Source organism: Protopterus annectens, chromosome 4.part0 (assembly GCF_019279795.1).
Source record: "Protopterus annectens isolate FY-2018-M chromosome 4.part0, PAN1.0, whole genome shotgun sequence".
NCBI lineage: Eukaryota > Metazoa > Chordata > Ceratodontiformes > Protopteridae > Protopterus > Protopterus annectens.
In genome coordinates this window covers 201618067-201640098 of record NC_056733.1, presented here as the reverse complement: position 1 = coordinate 201640098, position 22032 = coordinate 201618067, and the positions used below count along the sequence as shown (strand labels likewise).

Here is a 22032-nt window from a genome sequence, read left to right as displayed (position 1 = left end):
AATTACCACAAACTTCCTCACAGACTGAATCTACTCACGTAAGAACAAGGATGTTTGATACACTCAGACCCCAATGAACTTCAGTTGACTGTATGATATGGTCTTAAGTCCCTTTATGCACCTGTTCACTGAGGATGTGCAGTAGGTACTAATGGAGGCAAGAAAGCCTGCTGCTATAAAAACATATATTAGCAAATGGAAGTGGTTTTCTAGTTGGTACCCGCAGCTATTCAATGGTAGCTGTTCTCTGGTTTTACAATATTAGTGTGTGTTACTATCCTATGGCCTTTTTTACTCCTCCATCAACATTCATTTATTGGCCATTTCAGCATGCCTGGCCATAGATCCTTGTCTTTTAATGCATTCTCATGTCAAAAGGTTTTTGAAAGGAGTTTTGCCAAGAGGCCTCCAAGAAAACTGGTGGCCCTTCTTTCCGATCTTAATTTTGTGTTAGAGAAGCTAACACTTGTTCCATTTGAACCAGGTAATTTGGCCAACTCAAGGTTCTTACCATGGAAAACAGTTGTATTGGTTGCTCTTACCTCTACAAGAAGGGTATCTGAGTTGCAAGTTGTTATGGTCAGTCAACTCTATCTTATTTTCCACAGAGACAAGGTTTTTTTGAGAACTAATCCTTCTTTTATTCCCTAAAGGAGTATACAAGTTTACATTAAGCCAGACTATCCATCTCCCTATTTTCTTTCCTCTACCTAAAAATGAGGGAGAAACAATACCATACCTTGGATGTTCACAGACAACTGAGGTATTATATTGACAGAGCTAAATCTTTCAGATCTTTGGATCAGTTGTTCATTGCTTCTGAAGGTAAGGAGGGACAACCTGTGTCAAAACAGACTGTTTCCAAATGGTTGTCAAAGCTACAAACTTTTGTTATACTCACCAGGACCTTGACATTATCTATGGCTTTTTGGAAAGGATGGATCCTAGAAGTATTCTAGAAGCTACTACTTGGTCCTCTGCATATACTTTTACAAATCACTATAAGCTTGACTCCTTCTTTAGATCTAGATCAGGCTTGGTTGGACCATTCTCCAGCGGCTCCTGGATCTCTCTTCCTCCCACCTCCCAAATGTAGTAAGTTAGGGTAATCTACCCATTTGCTAAGACTGCTGTAGCAGTGATCAGTATGATAAATATAGTGCAATTGTGCAAGTAAACTTACCATTACAGCAGATGTTCAAATGATCACTGCTGCAGTAGCCACTCCCTCCACCCCCTTGTTTTTTGGTGTATTGTTTATGTCAGGGTGTGGACATTTATTTGTTGTTTCTATTACTGCCCTTTGAGGACGTAGTCTTCCTCTCTCTGTTAGCATGAAAGCTCTGAAGGGAGTGGCACCCAAACTTATCTGCTGACTAATGGTTTGGGTGCATGGAAGGTGCCCTAAAGCTTTGGTAGCAGGTTGGCTGTTATATCCTATGAAGGATGTAACCTATCTAGCTAAGGGGACTGCAGCAGAGACCATTCAAACATCCATTGTTATGGTATGTTTAGTTACACAGCTGTAATATTTGCTGTCAGTTGCTACCAAGAATAAGTCTGTTGCAAAGAGAATATCTTTCTCTCTCTCGTTTTCCAAAAATTCCCACGAATTCTTCAAAATATGACTGATGTTGTCCATCATACCTTGAGAGAGCCACTGATAAATTTAACTAGTGGCTCTGTTTTATTGTGAGATGCTGAACATGTCTCCATAGAGGAACCAATAATTCTGAATGGACCTTCGGGATACCAAAATGCAAAGGAACCATTGGATGGTTTACCACAAGATAATGATACAGCTCTGGGGTAATGAGCACACTTTTCAACAGTTCTCCAAAAAAGTCTATTTTCTTGCAGGCCACAGAAATGTCATTGCTTGACTCCTCCTCATATTGATCTGCTTCATTCAAAATTGACAGGACTCACACTGAATAGTTGTGTGTGTCAATAACAACCATGCCCCTTCCTTGTGAGGTTTCAACAACCTGATTGATTTGTCAGTCCTGAGGTCATACGTTAGTCTCTTTTCATCTAGAGTCAAGCAGTAAAATCTGTTAGTGGTTTGTTTGCATAATATTTGTCTAATGACTCAATCACTTAGTGCTTCAAGTAGATTTACATCAGAGTGAAGTGGGGAGGTGTAAGAACATTTAATATTAAAGCCCACATTGTCAAGAACGTCACTCTGTTTTTGCATCCGCCTTAATACTTCAGCTAAAATCCCTGTAGACTTTCTGCTTCACCTGCAGAGAACCTAACACTTTTGCTCTACTCCTGCATTTTATCTTCTTAGCTAAATTAATTTGTAAATATCCTCCACTCTCAGTGCTACATCACTTTTAGTTAAAACAATCTATAAGTATGGTATCTGTAATGTTTTGTCACTCTCACTTGTATATAATTTGCTTTTGCTCTGAACAAGCATTTGCATTCTCCAGGTACTACTTAACTAATTTCTGTCTCTGCTCTATATTGACCATTTATTTGTTTATCTTGTGAACTTCAAATGCAATTGCTGTCTCTGCTCCATATTGACAATCAATTTTTTACCTTGTTGTGAACCTCAAATGTAATTTGTGATCCTATGAATATATATTGTTAAATATCTTTCAGCAGTTGTTATTGTTAGAATATGTTTTGAATTGTACTTTTTTGGAGCTTTTCTCCTTGGGTCTCCACTGAAAATGGGCTTCTCGCTCAGTTGGACTAACCCACTTAACAAATGGCAAGTAAATAAATGAAATAATGCCAAATTATTTTCTTGTGTATAATTTTAATTCCATCACGGTGTCTACAAGATTTTCCTGACCACTCAAATGTAAGTTAAACCATTTGTAAATAAATGATGGCGAGTGTCATTTATTATCAGATGATAAAAGTTAAAAAACATAGTTTTCAGTTACTGAAACCAAATATGTTTTTACTAGAGTGGTCAGTGTTTCTGAGCCGGACCTCTCTCCTGCAGATTGCAGGCATTCAACAAAATTAAAAGAACATTTTCCAGTGGGTGGGTGGTGAGATAATTGTTAATACCAGGAGGTACGAGGGTATATGGATCTAGTTCCACTGGTTGACAATCTACATTGTCAAAACCGACATGGTTGAGACCATGAGTGACAATTTAGTTTGTCAATCAACTTGAACAACCCAAATAACACCTGCAGACAAACAAAACACCCACACCCCACTGCTAATTATATGTACCAACTCCAAGATCACACTACACTGAGGAAAAATGCACATTCCCCCATCCAAATTGTACAGTGATTACAGTCAAAGTGGTCAGTGAATTAAATTGTCAATCATGTGGTCTCGACCAGGTCGGTTTTGGCAATGTAGTCCATTGATCAAATGAAGTCCACTTGAGAAGGTACAGTTTTGGCAGGGGTGGGGGTCTGATTGAAAAAATAAACTAGAAATTTAACAGTTACTGTTGGTAACTTAGAACTGACTCATCAGGTTCTGCAGGTCTCAGTAAAAATGCCAGTATAGTAAGTGTACTTAGAATGAACTTACTTTTACCCCCTTAACTTTTAAGTATTTTTATTTATTTTTATGTTCTGACATTTTGCACTTCTGATTGATACAGTTTTTTTCTATTACATATAATGGTGATATTGCTGACATGTTTTTATGGTTATTTGCAACTATTTTTTATCTGTTAATGCTGGTAATTTATAGGAAGGCTATGCTGTCACTCTACCTCCTGATCACATAATGGGTTTCTTCAAGTTTAAATGTCTGAGACTACTCACTTCGTATGTCCTGATTAACTCTGACATATAATAAGATGAACAAGTGCAACCATTGTACATTGTTTTAATTTTTTATTAAAAAAAGCTTTTGGATACTTTTACTGAATGATGTAAGTATGCACTTTTATCATTCTATTTATTTTAAATAACTGCATGGGTATGAGACTTACCTCCTGCAAAAACAACTTTAAATGAGAAAAGTAATATTTGATATTCACAGTGCTCCTATGTTTTTTAGACTTTTTTTCCATAACTTCTGGACTTGCTATCTTAAGTCTCTACATTTCAGAAGGAAGCCTTTCATTAATGTTTCCCTTCTTTGTTTTAGTGTCCAAACTATTTTCCAAGATGCTAGCTTAGAATGCACTCCAAAACTAGGTTAATAATTTATGTAGAACTGTGTGCCTTGCTGAAAGCAGGGCAGACCACACCACACCAATCACTCCTACAGTTACGCTACTGATGTAGTAAAAGAAAACAGTTAGCTGACATGATGTTCATAGGTTCATAGGTTCATACTAGGCTATCTGCCCTAGGGCATTTATAAGCCTAGCCAGAGTATGTTTGGCTTTCGCCACCCATTTTAAATTAATTTTGCTATGCCCTTTTTCGAGGTTAGTATACTGTGCCTCTGTCTAACAGTGACACAGAAGTGATACCCGGGGTAAACCTATGATCTCCCATCCACTCATCAAGACTCCTCTTGAAGAGAATTAATGAGGGACTCTGCCTAACCTGGACTGGGATTTTATTCCATAGTGAAGGGAGCCTCTGGGTTATGAATCTGTCCCTCCAGCATGTCCTATTTATTTCAGTGCTGAGGTTCAAGTCTCTGGAGCGTGTAGCTCGATGGGATTTGGATTTTTTGAGGTGCAGCATGTCCCTTAATTCCGGGTTGGACATGGCCTTATACGTCAGGCACAGGTCACCTCTGAGCAGGCGGTATGCCACTGAGTAGAGCTGGAGTTTCTTTAACCGGGCAGCATATGGCATCTGTTTGAGCCCTTTGATCCGCTTGGTGAGGTACTTTTGGGGTCTTTCCAGTTGCTGCAGGTGTTTGGTAAGGTACATCCCAAAAGGGGCATTGTACTCGATTATGGGCCTGATGAGGGATGAGTAAAGAGGCACGATGACCTCCCCTAATCTAGATGTGAATCCCTTCATGATTAGGTGGGCTATATAAAATGTTTTTCTAACCACTTTGGCCACGTGGTTGTCAAATGAGAGATTGCTATCAACTTGGGTCCCCAGGTCCCTAATTACTTCTTCTGTACTTAATGGATTACCACCTATGTGGTAATTTGTGGGCACTTTGTTTTTGCCAAAGGGGATGACTATACACTTTTTGGCGTTTAGCTTGTAACCATGGCTCTGGCACCAGTTGTCTGTTTCTATGAGGCCCTTTTGGAGGATGCTTGTGTCGGCTGGAGAGTCGATTATGGCGCCCAGTTTGCAGTCATCTGCGAACTTGGTCAGCCACAGTCCTTCCGTGTTGGCCTGTACCTCCGAGAAATATATACCAAACAAGAGAGGTCCCAGGACTGAGCCTTGTGGGACGCCACTTGTAACTGGTTTGGAGTCTGACATGGCTCCAGCAATTCTAACCATGTGGGTTCTGTCCTTGAACCAGTTTGCAACCCATCTAGTGACATAGGGGTTTATATTTAAGCTGGTGAGCTTATCTATAATGCCCGAGTGGGGTATTGTATCGAAGGCTTTTGAGAGGTCCAGATAGGCTGTGTGGACCACCTTCCCTTACTGTGATTCCATTTCTCTGCTACTTCATTACTCCCCACTCATGAGTGCATGCGCACACATGCACATGCATGCACACGCATACACACACACACACACACACACACACACACACACACACACACACACACACACACACACACACACACAGTGCCCTCTATATTTTTTTAAAATTGGGTCCACCAGTTTTCTAGCCACAAAGGTTAACCTAACTGTGCTGTAGTTTACTAGGTTCATAGATGTTTACTAGGCTAACGAGCAAAAGGGCCTTTTTAAGCCTAGCCATGCATCCCAAATCTCTGACAAGTTCTGATACCCTTGATAGCTGTAAGCAGAGGCTTGGGAGATGAAACATTTACAAGCAGGGGCCTGAGAGATAAACTATTTACAGGCTGACTGTGTCTATTAGAGACATAGGTGCCAAACCAGGGATGAATTTCCTGTTCCCCACCAGTTATCCAAGCTACACTTGAACTGGGTTAGGGAGGAACTCTACATACCTGTCTCTCTAGCAGGTTCTGTTTATAGCACAAGTGAGGTTTAAGTCTTTAGAACTGGTAATTCTGGAGCCATTTGTTTTGTGAATTTGCAGGAGATCGATTAGAGTTGGGTCTGACAATGCTTTGTATGCCAGACAGATCTCCCCTCAACAGCCTGTATGAGACAGAATACAGAGCTAGGGCCTTGAGATGGTGTGCATAGGACCTAGATTCCTTTAGTGAGGAACCTCTATGGACATTGCGATTGTTGGATATGCTTGGTTAGGTACATACAAAAGGGGGCATTGTACTTAATGATAGGCTGATAAATGCTGAATAGAGTGGAACAATGACTTTTTGTGAATGGGATTGCAGCTGGCACCTTCCAGCCCTTTTATACTGATTTACCAGCCTGCCACGTATTACAGACAGATGACACAGATGTGAATATTTCTACATGTTATTCCCTCACAATTTTGGTGTAAATTCTATTGGGTCTTGCTGCTTTGCCCGCCTTAATATCTATTTGTTTTTTATTAATGTATGCAAGTTTTGATGACTGGCTTGTGGCCCATTTTTTGTAGAGACATAGAAAGAAAAGCTGCAGAATATATAATACACATGTAGGCAGATTTTTTTATGAATGGACTTCTGTCAACCCCCATTTGAGAAGAATCATCTTTTTAGGCTTCAGTATGTTGTATCCTTTTACATGGATTTTGGACAATACATCTTAACGTCCAGAATTTTGCAGAATGTGCAGATTTTTGCCTCATACTTTTGATATGCTTCTCATAAAATTTGTGTTTTTCCGGCAAGTCATTGAGGATTGAAGTCATTAAATAATGACAGACATTTGAGTTTCAGACTTCACATCCTTTAGAAAATGCATGCTAAGGCAAAACCCTGTCATTATAGCAATTGCATAAGTGTATAAGAACAACATTTAATATTTGTCCATATTTTTGGGAATTTGTACCCCCAATATTTTTGACTTTATCCAGATTTCTTGCACTAGGAGGTTGAGACATTGTAGCACTTATGCATTACATCTGCCTGCATTCCCTTCCCATCTTTTTAATTAGAGTTTTTTGCAGATTAATGTTTCAACTTTATTTCCCCATTTTGACATAATTTGCAGTATTTTCCTTGGTAACATCTCTATACCCTTAATTTCTCCCATTCTTCCTTCTACCTCACCTGATATTGCTTTAAACTCCTCCACAAGCTTCCTTATGGAGTACCTGTCATCTGTACCATTTATAGTTATTGTGAGCAGCAAATTTGATCTCAGATTTCTATCAAACTCTTTGCCTTACTCTGTAGTTGTGTGAATATTTATAACAAGCATTATGCTGCCGAGGCACTGGACAAATGCAACCAATTACTAAGACAGTGTTGTATTAAAGATGTAATTAAGGCTTCGATAAATATGCACATCTTCCCTCTGAACACACATTGACCACAAACTTTGAGATCTTTGCATGTATTATTGACAGGTGTTAAATCCTTAACTTAAATATGCTGCTGAAGTATTGTTTATTTTGTGGTAGCTGCTGTCAGGTGTTACTTTCCTATTATGCAACATCTTTAGTTATAAGATCAGTTGTTTTACTTTCATTGTATTCATTTGCAGTCCAGGATGACTAGCATTTGGGAAATCTTAGTCAGAGCTTCATAATGAAGTGACTTGCCGGAACTTAGGTAGTGAAGAAGTATTCGTGACACAAGTGTCCCATTTATATTCAGAGCTGTGTGTATTCCGAGCAGACACCACAAACAGAGACATGCTACATCAAAGTTCATCCTTTGACAAAAGAAAACCATGTGATAGTACTGCTTTGGTTCTGACAATCAAAACACTGTTTTCAAATATTTTAAAAATTCTGCCAGCACTTCCATTCCCTGTCGTATCACGACCATAATTAAGTTTTAAGGCAGCAACATTACTATAAATATTTGTATGTATAAAAGTAGCATGTGACTTGATGCTAGCATATCAGGTAATACACATCACATGATGATTTTATTTTTAACTTGATATAGCAGGAAATGACTGATTGATTAATGACATTTGATTTAGAAGTTAAGATGCATGCACTTATCAGTATTCCTTTTTGATATGCTCATGTTTACTTCTACCCCAGATATGTGACAATGTTGTTTCCTGGTCATTTATACTGTTGTAATATTGTCATGAAGAGCTTTACATACAGCTGCTTTGCTTAATGTGGACATGCTGCATCTCACACAGTATACAACGGTATAATTACAGAAGTACAAATGCAAAGGATCGAAACAGAAAGTGTAACGCCAGAGTAACATACTCAGTACTGTTTTAGGAATGTGAAGATTCTGTTAGTAGAAGATGCAAATTTGAAACATATTTGTAAGTGAAGTACAGAAAGTGCATATTTACAAAATCTGCATTATTGATAGCAATTAACACTGGCTCATTCTTATCTGAGATGCTGTGTTTAGTCTCATCTAAGACCATCAGTTCCTCCTGGGTGTCTTAGAACATACTGCATCAGACATGTTCCATGTGTATCATTGTCATGACACCGCAGGTATCATCTGGCAAGGCTGGGTCTCCCATAACCAAGCACTGTCCTCTTCATGAGCTCCTGGGTATTGTTTTTATTACTGCCTTGTCACTTACCTGTACTTACCTGTAAATCAGGTCACATATAATATCAGCACCTCCCCTCCAAATATACCTTTTGTTTCTGTTGGTCCCACAACTTTCCTTACGGACACTTCTGCTCCTTTTTTATGTACCCTACGTGTTGTAAACCCTCATGTGCTGTTTTTACCAGCTTTGATTATCGTTGTATTACATTTCTGTTGCTGCCACAAAATCCACATATAGTATTCTTTCTGTAATGGCAATGACTTTTTATATAGCATTCTATTTGGGGGGGGGGGGGGCTATGCTTCCTCTGAACACATACTGGGCCCTTTCCTAGGCTAGGATAAATGGTTGATAATAAAAAGTTAAAACTACAATTTTGTACACATCAAAGATGAATGTGGACTATTCTGACTGTTTCCACTTAAGAGAATCCCCACTCTTAAATAAAGTGAAATCTCTGGTCTGTTGATCATACGTTGAACCCTTTGTTGCAGTGTGCCCCAGCAGCATTTTATGAAAAGATGATACCTCAGAACATGTTGCATGCATTGCGATTGGCTAAGACTCCTCCCCACATCTACGAATTTCTCCTGCACCTCTCATCTTCTTCCCACTCCTGTCAGTTATCCACTCTCAGCACCTTCAGACTAATCTGCAGTTCTAGAAACTGCATTTTATTTACTGCTAGACTTTGGTTTGTAGATGTGAACTGAAAGTAACTACATAGAAATGCAAAACACTTCAAAGGCTGTTACATTTCATGAGTACGGTGTAAAATTCAAATGTTAGGTAATACTTGAAAGTAAACATTTACTGTAATTAAACAGTTATGAATATGAACAAAAACAGACAAAAGCAAGTGTATAACTCGTCACACTGTTCATACAAAGGTGTTGTTCTCAAATGAACTGTGCTATCAGTGTTTTTTAACAGATAAATGCTGTATAAGCAGCACCCCTCTGTGTTAAAGCTGAGCAACTTAGTTAAAAATAACCTGTTTGATGAAAGTTTTTCCCGTAACTAGGCTGAGTGCACCTCTCAAAACTAGGTCATGATAAATTATTCTTGTTGCCCCTTCCTGGCTTGGTGTCCCTCTGAGAAGAAACAGGCTACAGTTTTTCCTCTGTTTTTTGAATGACGGTTATCTGCAGACTGCCAGCATGAATGGCATCTCACTGATGAATTTCATATATACTTCGGAGAACATTCCATAGAACAACAGCAGCAGGACACTGCAATACTGGGCAGCCTGAAGCCATACCGCTTTCCTCATTCCTGCAGAGTTCCAGTTCTTGAATGGTGCAAAAGGTATGGAACACTAATCTCTGGCGTATCTCTGCATTTAATAAAAAGGTTTTTGAGTGCTAGGAGAACAAAGCATACTACCTGTTGGTTGTAACAAGGGATACATAATGACCATAATGATGGCTTCATAATCAGACATTTGATAGTATGTAATGAAAGCAGTGATGTCTGACAGGGTGGACACTACAGGGAAATAATGGATTACCCAGGGGCACCATCAAGCCTCTCAACCCATGGAAAGTCCATTCTTTCACTGTAATGCCCATCTCAGAGGACATCATTGTACTTGCGTAATGGGCTATATGTTAAATTGTTTTGTATTTTTTAATAGTATATACATTTTTTTATATTTTTGAGGTAAAATAATTCCTTCAGCTAATTTATACAGTTACTCTACCGTATGCAATTGTTGCTGTAGGAAGTTTTTTTCACATGTCAAACATAAGTTATGTAAGTATGTAATAATGTCGATATACACACACATCTGTGTGCACAAACACACATTTACACGTATATATTAATAGAACCAGACAGATGCAGAAACAGCAAGTAACAATTCATCACACACACACACACACACACACACACACACACACACACACACACACACACACACACACACACACACACACCATACATCTCAACCTCAGTGCAAAAAATCTGGACAAAGCCTGATAAAATGGGGGGGGACAAATGCCCCAAAATAGGGACAGATTTTAAATACTACTCTTATAGACTTTAGAAAGTTGCTAGAATAACAGGATTTGTCTTATCATGCATTTTTGATGGGTATGAAGTCTGAAACACAAAAGTATATCATTATTTAGTGACTTCAGTCCTTAGATCATCCCAGTAATTTGTCAGAAAATCATAAATTTTATAAGGAACTGACCAAAAATATGACGCAGAAATCTGCAAAGCTGAGAGGTATGACACACACACACACACACACACACACACACACACACACACACACACACACACACACACACACACACACAGACACACACACACACACACACACACACACACACACACACACACACACACACACACACACACACACACACACACACACACACACACACACACACACACACACACACACACAAACTCACACATATACACAGGCATGTTTATATATATAAAATATCATATTTTCCCTGCTGGCTACCACAGCTTTCTCAGAACCTCAGCGAGGTGGAAGTAGAAGACCAGTCCTTGTAACTGCTGCTTTTACTTAAGTCTATTTATTTCTTTTTCCCTCTTGCTAGCCAAGAAGGATCTGCAGTTGGCTAGGTAAAAGGAAATGGCAGCTCTTTTAGATGATTTTATTCTCCATGCCGTGATATTCTGTCAGATTAGACTCTATTTTTTTTTCAGCAGGTTTATCTGTACATTAAAACCCTGCTGTGAACATTGAGTGCCCAGTGTAGATCACTGATGTTCCATTCCCATTATTTAACAGAACAGTAACATATAAGATGCAAGCAAGCTTTGTAGCTGCACATGCAATGCTTGATGCAGTGAGTCAACTTTGAAAATATGAGTCAGAAGCTAATAAAGTAACATATAGCTGTACATCATGTATAATAATGTGCATGTGTACACACTTGTAAATGTATGTATATGTGTGTGTGTGTGTGTGTGTGTGTGTGTGTGTGTATGTGTGTGTGTGTGTGTGTGTGTGTGTGGGTGCATGTGTGTGTATATATAAAATATAATAATACTACTGAATTTGTATAGTATTGTATGTTTACGAGGGTGTGTTGTTTTATGTGAATGCTGATTAGTTAATGCTTTCTGACATCACTGTTTGACTCTTTACAAAGATTTTTGGCACTTTTTATCAATGGTCTGATGAAGCTACAGTTGTAGTGAAAGCGCTTACCTCATTAAACTTTATTGTTTTGCATCCATTCGTGTGGTGATTGGATAGTTGGACCGCTTATATTCTCTACATTGGATTTTATATTTCCAACATTTACCTGTGGACACTATCTGTTTTTTACAAAGGAAAACATGTCAGTGTTTCATAAATCAGTATTTTATATATATATATATATATATATATATATATATATATATATATATATATATATATATATATATATATAAATATATATATATATATATATATATTATATATGCTGTGGTGGTACAGCGGTAGCATTGTTGCCTCACAGCAAGAGGCTCTCCTGTTCGATTCTCGGCTGGAGTGCCTTCTGTGTGGAGTCTGCATGTCCTCCCTGTGGTTGAATGGCCTCCGAAAGACATGTGTGAATGGGCATGCCTTCACTGAAGGTTGAGTGTTGGGCTGGCAACTCGGTACCATAAAAATCGACTACTAATCATTAGCGGACCGGAGTTCCGCTGTGGTGACCCCTAACCAGGAAAAGCCGAAAAGACAAACAAATATATATATTATAAGACTTGTGATGAGATCTGATTTACAAGTATTAATGCACAGCATTTGTTTGTATGCTGAATGATTTGTATATGTCAAGAAGTGACTGAAGCAGTTACATAATAAATGACTAAATAGTGGAAGTGCTACAGCGCTCTCTGCTTCCCAACTATTTTGTAAGTGCAGTTTAGTTAGTCAGTGTATTTTGTTCTGCTCTTTTAGCTGTGCTTTGGGCCCTGTCCCCATATGCACATTACTTTAGAAAGGGGAGGAAAGCAAACATGTGGACCTTCATGCAAAGAACATCCTTCACAACAATGTACATTCACGTCTCCTAAAATTACCCATTAACCATTTGCTACTGTACAAGGCCAAGTTATATTTGAATAATGCATTTTTACACGTAAAATTGTATAATAGTTAATGACGTTATAATTATTATAAGATGCACTAAAAGATGTCTGCTCCAGTGGAAAGTAGAAAGGGGCATTTCCTATAAATTGAATTGTGAACAGGTCATCATGGTTCACCTTAGATTTAACCATAATACTGTGCAGTTTAAAAAATTCAAATTAAGTTTACTGCCCTGAAGTAAAATACCTTTAGGGGATGTGGTTAAAGTTCAAGATCTGAAATTATGAACAACCATCTCTCTCTATCCAGTAACAAAAACTACAAGTAAACAATGTCCCTTCACACTTTCAAATCAATAACAATACCCTAAGTACCTATGAAGTAGTAAGGGACCTGGGATCACAGGTTGACCACAACCTTAACTTTGACCACCATGTGCCTACCATTGTAAGCAAAACTTTCCACATAACTCTCTTGATTAGTAAAGGCATAGCCTCAAAAGCAAAAGAAGTTATAACCCCCTATACTCTGCACTTATCTGGCCCATAATTGAGTATGAGGCCCCATTTGGTATGCACTTTACTAAGCATCTACAGTAATTAGAGAGACCTTGGAGGTTTCTAAAAAGAAGATCAAGGGCCTTCAGCATGTGCCTTACACAGACCAACTAAAATCCCTTCCACAATACTCTGTATCATATAGACTTCTTAGGGGAGACTTATGCCTGGCCTACAGAGCAACCCAAAACCCAAACCTAATGAATTTACTGCATATCTGTAAATCAAATGGATCTAGAGCTACCCATTCCAGGGACTTAAATATGGCCTGTGACTTAAATAGGACATGATGGAGGGACAGATTTATCTCCCAATGATTGCAATGTCTTTGGAACAGGCTACCAATTCACGTGAAACAGAGCACCTCTATGACACTGTTCAAGAGGAACCTGGATGAGTGGAAGGGGCACCATAAATTCTTACCAGGGATAGCACCCACAACCCTCCTGGATATGGGCAGTCATTACTAAATGCAATATCTGGTATTGACTAGTACCTCTGCAGTATGACATTGGGCTGAAATGGCTAGGCTTAAAATGACCTCCAGGTAGATAGCCTAGTAATCTCCTATGATCCTATGATTGTAATAATTGCAACTCAGTGATGTACTTCAAGCCTGTCTCATCCTATTCCAATAGTAGGCAGTTTCAGTATTGTGCTGTAAGCCTGCCTCACCACATCCCCAGAAGTAGGCAGTTTCAGTGATTTACTTCAAATCTTACTCACCCCATCTGCAACAGTAGGCAGTTTCAGTGATGTGCTTAGACCCTGCCTTACAACATCTGCAACAGTAGACTGCTTGACCTCATCACAACATTAGAGTCTTATACACAACAAGCAGGAAGTTGATTCTTTGGTGTATTCTTCCACACACTTATTTTTAAAATTGTCCACTTAACTCTGGATGTTGCACTACATTAGTCGACACATTTTCCATTTATAATCAGTTTGGACTTAAATGAATGACCTGACAGTTTATACTCTCGTACTAGACTGAGAGCCTCTTCCACTTTTTTGCTGGTGCGATAAGAGAATTTAAATTCTGTGACTTGAGTATAGGTCACCATAGTAATGGCACTGATGTGTCACATAGACATGACACTACTATCAGAAACAGTGAACCACAGCAGCTGCTCTGCATAGAGAATATGAATTTAGATAGATGATTCAAGGAAGGAAATGTAATTAAACTAATGAGTGTAGAAAAGGGCCTGGCATTTGAAGGCACAAGTTCATTTTTACCTAGTGTCAGTAAACCCAGCTCTGTATACATTCTTTCAAGAGCAGAGTTTTTGATGTCCAGAATAATGTGAAGAACAGAATAATTTTCTTCTTGTAACAAGAAGCAGAAAATGATCAGATTTATTTTTAGTGTCCCTTCCAGATGGAAAATAAATTGGTTAAACAGATAAGGGGAGAATTTCCAGCAGTGCTGTTTATGACTCGCTTTCAAAAACTAAGTTGTAATGCACATATTCTGGATTTATTCTGCATATAGTAACAACTTTTTCAAAGATTTGCTCATGATCTAAAAGCTGATACTCTTATCAGAGCAAAGTGATGTTTCCTGATATAATAAGAAAGCAGAAGTCCCTCAGTAGAGCATAGAGATGACAAGAAAGATCCTGACAAAACCAAAAAATGTGTACACAAAAATATCTAAAAAACTTTTAAGGCAACATGGCAGTTATGGAAGTAACCCTTTAACAGAAAATGTTTTGGCATGCACAATGACACACAAATCATTTATTATACAATCAAACCAAAAAGGCACAATACCAGCTATGTACACATTTCATAATCATTATTGCTTTTCATCATGTCTTAAGTGAAATGTTACACGTGCTCTGAAATATCAGTCTTGCATAATAATTTAGTCTTGTTTAGTAAATGATAGATTAAAATGTTCTACTACATATTTTCACAACATAAGGACAATGTTTACTAAGAAATATGCCAGAAGACATACAGTTCTAATTAATTACTATCGTAACTTGGGTTTTCTGCTGTCATTGCTTCACAGACAATAATAAGTTTGTGTGGAGGACAAATCAGTCCTTGTAAAATATATGCAACTCTTGGAGGCATACAGTGAGTACAGTGGGCATTGGCAGTCCAAAACAGTACTCTTTTTGAATAAGGTTACTGAAGAAAAAAAATCCCCTTTTCCCCATTTGCACTGATTTTGGTGTTTATTGTATTGTTTGCCTATCTTCACATGAAAATAGGATTTGAAATGCCCTGCTTTTTTAGGTTTGATGTTCATTTGTGTTTGTTACACGTAAACTGAGCAGTGCAATATTTTCTGGTTAGGTGATGGGGATCACATGATCAGCCCAGGTTACAGTAAGTAGGAGTAGCCCAGAGGCACTTAGGGCATAGGCTGAATTGCAAAGGTGTCTGCAGCGGGGCTGGCAGGATGTGGTCAATATGCTGTGTGGTCAGAATTACCATGAGTATGCCAGTGTCTGTCTTCAGTATGACAGTATGTCTACAAGTAACAGGTTTGCCCTAGATGAACTCATTAAATAGGCACAGCTCACAGATATGAGCCTACCACTCAAAGGGCCATGTTAGGTGAAAATCACACAGTCAGGAAATATTGCAGAACATACCAGGCTAAATAACCACGAACATCACTATTCCAGGCTGTCAGGGAGAAACGTTGTGCTTGTGAATGCTGCTGCCATCATTTGGCAGAGGAAATCAACAGGCTGGAACAAAGTTTGGAAAAATACTGGGAAGCCTGCTTTTATGGGGCTCTTATATGCTTCATAGTGAAGGATAGTGAAGGTAATGACAGTTAGGGCTTTCCTTATCACTGATGGATAAAGCTACAGTATTACTAACATCCATTCAATGGGATTTGTCCAACTCCCCAAATGCAATGAGAAGATTCAGAAAGTATATAGAGTTTGGTTTGCTGGAGCTTGCTAAAACAGAGGAAGAATTCAGTAACTTAATAGTTTCATCGTTTAATAGTTATATACTAGGCTAACAATGACCTTTATAAGCCTAGTCTTGCAATGCAGCCTAATTTTGTCCCTGTTTATCATGGGTGTTGTTTAGGAGGGGGTATATTAGTTAGGAAGTTTCTAGACATTATGTTAGTTTGTGTATTACTGCCTGCCTCTGTCTGTAAGAGACATGGGAGCCAGACCTAGGGTGAATTTCTGATTCCCCATCCATTGGTTAAGATTACGCTTATATAGGGTTAGGGATGGACTCTGTTTCACATGGATGGGGAGCCTGTTCCAGAGCATGGGGATCCTCTGAAACACTATATGTCTCACCAACATGTCTCTTCACAAGCACAATTTAAATCCTTGGATGTAGTGGTTCTGATGCTTTTCATTTTGGGGGTGGGCAAAAGGTCCATCAGAGATGCATCAAAGTCTGCCTTGTATACCAGGCATAAATCACCTTTCAATAGCCTATAGGAGACACAGTATAGATATAGGGCTTTAAGCAATCTGTATAGGACAATGTGCTTCTATCCTAGATTATTCTGGTAAGGAACCTTTGTGGACATTCCAACAGTTTCATATATTTGGTTAGGTACATGCCAAAGGAGATATTATACTCAATGATGGCTCTGATAAGGGCTAAATAAAGTGGCACTATGACTTCCTTGGACCTGGATACCATGCCCTTATTTATAAGGTGGGTGACATAGAATGATTTTCTTACTTCCTTGGCCACATGTTGGTCAAAGGCTAGATTGCTGTCTACATTTTTCCCAGATCCCTGACCACTGTGTTAACTCTTAGGGTTTCATATTGATGGAGTGATTATCCTGGGTCTCAGAAGGCACCATAATACATTTCTTGACATTGAGTGTTATGGTACCAGTCATTTATCTGTGTTAGACCCTGTTGTAAGATGTTTGTGTCATGGAGGGGATCTGTGATAGCTCCCAGTTTGCATTCATCTGCAAACTTGGTCACATTGGCCTTTACCTCAAAGAAGTTTTATGGCAAATAGGAGGTACCCTTCTGGTGACTGGTCTCTTAGTGAAGGTGGTATCAGCGATCCTGGATTCTTGGGTCCTGTCTGTAAGCCAGCTTACACCCTAGTGAGTCATTTAGGGGTTTATTCCCATTGCAATGAGTGTGCCACCTGTACCCACGTTGGATATTATAGTGAGTGCCGTAATCTGGTCCAGGTAGGTAGTGTGCACTATGTTCCCCTTATCCATTACCTGTGTGACCTTCTCAAGGAAGTTCAGCGCATTGAGTATGCATGATCTGCCCTTGACAAAGCCAAACTGGGTTGGGTCCAGTCACTGTCTTTGTTGATCTTTCCTGTGATAATTCACTCCATGGTTTTGCATATTAGACTAATCAGACTAATAAGTCTGTTGTTTCTGGGGTCATTTGATGGTCCACCCATGTGAAGTTGGATAACCGTTGTAGTCCTCCATTCTCCTGGGACAAAGCCTATTTTGAGGCTGTAGTTGTAAACTGACTCAAGTGATCCCAATAAGTCATATTTCCAGCTATTTAGGAGGCATCCTAGGATATTATTGGAGCCTATTGAAGTTGTTTTTTTTCCTTAGTGAGCACCACCAGGACCTGCTCCCTGTTAATAGTTGGGGAATTCATGGAGAGAGGCATAGAGGAAGTGTGTGTGTGTGTGTGTGGGATAAAGTTTGAGCTGAATTTATCAGCCAACAAGTTCTCTATGTCCCATTGACCACCAGTTTGGCACATGAGGTTTCAGACATAGCTATAGAAGGTCTGTGAAGCTATCTTGATTTTATGTCCTCTGTGAGGCTATACATGTTAAATTCTTGATGTACATCATTACTGCAAAGATTAGTAAAGCTGTCATATTATTCAGTTTTACAGGATCCCACAACCTTAATTAAGCAAAACAATATCCACCACAGCAATCCAAGGATGCAGGAACACCAACCAGGAAGATTTAATTCTTTTATTTCCAACGACAACCACAGACTAAGCGCTTTCACCAGTCAAGCTGGTATCACCGAGTCTGTTTTACAACCATTCATTCACATAAATACGCATACACCCTAACTCACACAATCAATCAATTATCCAATAAATTCCTTAAAGAAATATCCTTAGCAAGAATGAAAATAAAAGTGTTGGTAAAATACATAAACATACAGTTTTGTTGACCCATCCATATTGTAAAAACAGTTAAATATACATTGAACCATGGTGCCAATCACACAGAATTTAAAGTTATAAATTTAAAATCAAGAATTACATTTTGTACCATTTTGTGTTCTTACTACATAGATGAACAATTAATGAATATGAAAATAGTCATAATTTATCAACAATACACTTACTCTATATTGTTTAATGTGTGACATCCACCTTAAACATTTTATATTGCACTGGCTCTCAACTTTAAATGGGGTTTTAAGGAAATGTGATCGTTTAAACCTGGAAATCTGGTGGCATTCAATCTCATCTGCCTCTCAGATTCCAGTACAGCCACTCTATTACTGGTGTCACCTAGAAAAAAGGGCATCACCCTATCTATAATGAAGAACAAAAATCTAGTAAGGTGGCTTACATACCCTGCTATGCAAATACAAAGCATTGTGTACATCCCTGTTTCTTATACATCTATTGTGTTCACAAATTCTTTCCCGTAACTTACGGGTAGTCATACCAATGTAATATGCGTCATATGTAGCACACGATGCTATGTAGACACAATTTTTGGTATTACAGTTGCACAGACCAGGGCATGCTGAGTGTAGATCCACATAACTTTCGCTACACAAATACAAGCTCCTTCAGCTATGTATCTACAACTAATACAATTACCACATCTACTCATCCGGGATCTAAAATACCTCTTGTCCTCCATTTCCAAAATGTTTTTAATATTATTCCCCTTACTAAAAACAATTTTGGGATTTCCACCCAACAAATTCCTAGTTTGTGTATTAATACAATGATCCCAATTGGTCCTTATACTGTCACAAAATTCATCAGCCTTGTCATTAAACCTTAAAACAAAGGCAAGGCTATCCTGCTTCAAACTAATCTCTTCATTGTTTGTTCCTTGTGTTGATACTGTATTACCCTTGCCTTTGAGTATAGGAATATACAAAGTTTTCCTTTTCCTATAAATCTCCTTTTTGATTCTCAGTAATAAGTTCAATGGGTATCCTCTCTCCATAAATAAACCTATCAAGGTGTACATTTCCTCCTTAAACAGTTCATCACTGCTAACCAACCTCGATAGTCGGACCATCTGCCCTTTAATCACCCCTTTCCTCTGATGGAAGGGGTGACAACTTTTGAAATGTAACATACAGTTAGAGAAACTTGGTTTTCTGAATATATTACTCACCAGTATCCCTTCTTGCTTGAAAATGCAAATATCTAAATAATTAGTAGACATCTTATTCCATGTGTGTGTGAATCTAAAAAATTCTGTGGTGTGATTAATGTAAGCCATAAAGTCAATGACTTCACTTTCTATACTTTACTATATGCTTCATGGTGAAGGATAGTGAAGGTAACGACAGTTGATAATACTATATGCTTCATGGTGAAGGATAGTGAAGGTAACGACAGTTGATAATACTATATGCTTCATGGTGAAGGATAGTGAAGGTAACGACAGTTGATAATACTATATGCTTCATAGTGAAGGTAATGACAGTTGATAATACTATATGCTTCATGGTGAAGGATAGTGAAGGTAATGACAGTTGATAATACTATATGCTTCATGGTGAAGGTAATGACAGTTGATAATACTATATGCTTCATAGTGAAGGTAATGACAGTTGATAATACTATATGCTTCATGGTGAAGGATAGTGAAGGTAATGACAGTTAGGGCTTCCTTATCACTGATGGATAAAGCTACAGTGTTACTAACATCCATTCAATGAGATTTGTCCAACTCCCCAAATGCAATGAGAAGATTCAGAAAGTATATAGAGTTTGGTTTGCTGGAGCTTGCTAAAACAGAGGAAGAATTCAGTAACTTAATAGTTTCATCGTTTAATAGTTATATACTAGGCTAACAATGACCTTTATAAGCCTAGTCTTGAAATGCAGCCTAATTTTGTCCCTGTTTATCATGGGTGTTGTTTAGGAGGGGGTATATTAGTTAGGAAGTTTCTAGACATTATGTTAGTTTGTGTATTACTGCCTGCCTCTGTCTGTAAGAGACATGGGAGCCAGACCTAGGGTGAATTTCTGATTCCCCATCCATTGGTTAAGATTACGCTTATATAGCATTAGGGATGGACTCTGTTTCACATGGATGGGGAGCCTGTTCCAGAGCATGGGATCCTCTGAAACACTATATGTCTCACCAACATGTCTCTTCACAAGCACAATTTAAATCCTTGGATGAAGTGGTTCTGATGCTTTTCATTTTGGGGGTGGGCAAAAGGTCCGTCAGAGATGCATCAAAGACTGCCTTGTATACCAGGAATAGATCACCTTTCAATAGCCTATAGGAGACACAGTATAGATATAGGGCTTTAAGCAATCTGTATAGGACAATGTGCTTCTATCCTAGATTATTCTGGTAAGGAACCTTTGTGGACATTCCAACAGTTTCATATATTTGGTTAAGTACATGCCAAAGGAGATATTATCCTCAATGATGGCTCTAATAAGGGCTAAATAAAGTGGCACTATGACTTCCTTGGACCTGGATACCATGCCCTTATTTATAAGTTGGGTGACATAGAATGATTTTCTTACTTCCTTGGCCACATGTTGGTCAAAGGCTAGATTACTGTCTACATTTTTCCCAGATCCCTGACCACTGTTAACTCTTAGGGTTTCATATTGATGGAGTGATTATCCTGGGTCACAAAAGGCACCATAATACATTTCTTGACATTGAGTGTTAGTCCATGACTTTGGTACCAGTCATTTATCTGTGTTAGACCCTGTTGTAAGATGTTTGTGTCATGGAGGGGATCTGTGATAGCTCCCAGTTTGCATTCATCTGCAAACTTGGTCACATTGGCCTTTACCTCAAAGAAGTTTTATGGCAAATAGGAGGTACCCTTCTGGTGACTGGTCTCTTAGTGAAGGTGGTATCAGCGATCCTGGATTCTTGGGTCCTGTCTGTAAGCCAGCTTACAACCTAGTGAGTCATTTAGGGGTTTAGTCCCATTTCAATGAGTGTGTCACCTGTACCCAAGTTGGATGTTATAGTGAGTGCCTTAATCTGGTCCAGGTAGGTAGTATGCACTATAATGAGTGTGTCACCTGTACCCAAGTTGGATATTATAGTGAGTGCCTTAACCTGGCCCAGGTAGGTAGTGTGCACTATAATGAGTGTGTCACCTGTACCCACGTTGGATATTATAGTGAGTGCCGTACTCTGGTCCAGGTAGGTAGTGTGCACTATAATGAGTGTGTCACCTGTACCCAAGTTGGATATTATAGTGAGTGCCTTAATCTGGTCCAGGTAGGTAGTATGCACTATAATGAGTGTGTCACCTGTACCCACGTTGGATATTATAGTGAGTGCCGTAATCTGGTCCAGGTAGGTAGTGTGCACTATAATGAGTGTGTCACCTGTACCCAAGTTGGATATTATAGTGAGTGCCTTAATCTGGTCCAGGTAGGTAGTATGCACTATAATGAGTGTGTCACCTGTACCCAAGTTGGATATTATAGTGAGTGCCGTAACCTGGCCCAGGTAGGTAGTGTGCACTATAATGAGTGTGTCACCTGTACCCAAGTTGGATATTATAGTGAGTGCCTTAATCTGGTCCAGGTAGGTAGTATGCACTATAATGAGTGTGTCACCTGTA

General features: G+C 38.8%; 1 protein-coding gene across 3 annotated transcripts in view; it reads left to right on the top strand.

The window, feature by feature from the left end:
* GCGR (glucagon receptor) overlaps positions 1 to 22032 on the top strand; it is a 1613162-nt gene that overhangs the window by 674702 nt on the left and 916428 nt on the right. Inside the window, exon 1 of one of the 3 annotated variants that reach the window (XM_044068204.1) lies at positions 9860 to 9935. The exons of the other annotated variants lie outside the window; for them this stretch is intronic. The gene's annotated coding sequence lies outside the window, so the exon portion shown is untranslated. Of the gene's footprint in view, positions 1 to 9859; positions 9936 to 22032 lie in introns of those variants that run through there. 3 annotated transcript variants of the gene reach the window in all.